Consider the following 2,205-nt stretch of genomic DNA (forward strand, 5'->3'; position numbering starts at 1 on the left):
GTGTGTGTGTGTGTGTGTGTACGTAACCTGCTGTTTGATGTAATTGTGTGTGTGAATGGGTATATTTACCAGCTGCTTGATGACATTGTGTGTGTGTGTGTGTGTTTGTGTGCGTGTGTGTGTGTACGTAACCTGCTGTTTGATGTAATTGTGTGTGTGAATGGGTATATTTACCAGCTGCTTGATGACATTGTGTGTGTGTGTGTGTGTGTGTGTGTGTGTGTGTGTAACCTGCTGTTTAACGCAGTTCCGTCTCACGTCTACTAATTCAAGTCGATTATATTCATTTTTAGATATATTTCCTGGTGCTGGAGAGGGACGCCTTCACGTGGTGGCACTGGTATGATAGGGCTGTGGAACTTCCTTGTTAAACAAAGGTCCCTAAGTCCTCTCCTTATCGCGTGTTGACAAGCGATTAAGTTAACTTCCTACTACCTCCGGGCAATCAGATCAGGTGAGTCTTGGGGGCCAGGTGTCTCAAGGTAAAGATTTCCAGTTTCTTGACTTTTTAGCTTCTCTACCTTCACCCATTTCTGTTTTCTCAGTCTCCCACGTACAATCAACCGAAGAAGTATGGCACACCTCAGGTACGATGGAGGTGAAACTAAGCGAGTTTTGTAGGACACACATGAATCTATTTACCTTGTTGAAAAAAAAAAAAAAGTCACCCAGAATGTGAACTTTATGTGCAATTTTGAGTTCTGATAACAACCAAGGAGTATATTTGCACTTATAAATTACAGAACGCTCCATACACCACGGTGCGTCGTTCATGCTTTAGAATGATAGGTGGGGTAAGATGACACTTTTTTCGTTGATTGTACAGTGATAAACAGTGATAAATAGTGACACACACACACACACACACACACACACACACACACACACACACACACACTTCCCGGACCAGGAGCCATATTCTCGTGGGTTAAGGAATCTCCCTATCACCTCTTCCTCAGCGATTTATTTCGTTTATTAAACCTTACTGTTCTATCGCTCTATCTCAAAGGTATAGTAAGGCCAATTGATGTCCAGGGAAGGATACCAGGTTTCTATAATACCCTACCTTAACCCCTTCCTCTATAATTCCCTACCTCTTCACAACACTACCTCCTTCCTCTTCCCCGCGACTCATCTATCACTCCACCTCACAGACTCACGCTCCAGCCTCTTACTTAATACGGATCCAGCGCGTCAAAGGTGTCATGCTTCAATATGACTGCTGCACTGAATGACCTCCTATGCTCTTGTGTTGATGAGAAAGACAGATGGCTAAGTTTGACATTGTGTTTCTCGATTTTCTGTCTGTTTCTGTCACTAGCTCTCTCCCTGGCTCTCTCCCCGCTCTCTGTTTGTCTGTCTGTCTGTCTTGCACTGGCGAAAAGATTGGAAGTTAATTCAAACTTTCTTTGTCCCTTAATTTCTTTCTGTTTGTTTGACTCTCTCTCTCTCTCTCTCTCTCTCTCTCTCTCTCTCTCTCTTGAACACTCTGATAACCTTTGTACTCTGTCTGTACCGATTTTCCATTACAGCGGGCATGCAACACCCGTTTAACCACACATTCTCACAAGTTTTCTATCCAGCTATCTATTGTAAGAACTGACAGGCACAGTTGACAGCAGAAGTTCGTTCCTCTCAGCGTGCGTGATACGAGCCTGTTGATCTGGTAACACTGTATGAGATAGAGTTGACAGGTATGATTTAAATGGCTAATATTAAAGAAACATGTGCGGAGATAAGAACACATTCCCTAATGATACTATTAATTTGCAGCAAGTGCGATAATCAAGTTATTGTGAAGTGGATGACATAGGTGTATCATCGTTACGGACACTGACGCACAGGGTTATTTGGACTGTACTGATTTTGCCAGACGGTACTATATGAAATATTATAGAATGTTTGCAGTCCTAAAGGTGAGGTTGCACGAAAACATTAATTGCGATGTTAGTTACATACTAAAAAAAAAAAAAAAAAAAAAAAAAAAAAAAAAAAACTGGCAGTGCGTGTTTCGCGAATATACGGTTTTGTGTTACAAGTTAAATCACTTCCCTTCCTGACCTCTCTCCCCACCCGTCTCTCCTACAAGTTAAATCATTTCCCTTCCTGACCTCTCTCCCCACCCGTCTCTCCTACAAGTTAAATCACTTCCCTTCCTGACCTCTCTCCCCACCCGTCTCTCTTACAAGTTAAATCATTTCCCTT

This window comes from Coenobita brevimanus, chromosome 116 (assembly GCF_032717465.1).
Source record: "Coenobita brevimanus isolate Jiangsu-jjx chromosome 116, ASM3271746v2, whole genome shotgun sequence".
Classification (NCBI taxonomy): domain Eukaryota; kingdom Metazoa; phylum Arthropoda; class Malacostraca; order Decapoda; family Coenobitidae; genus Coenobita; species Coenobita brevimanus.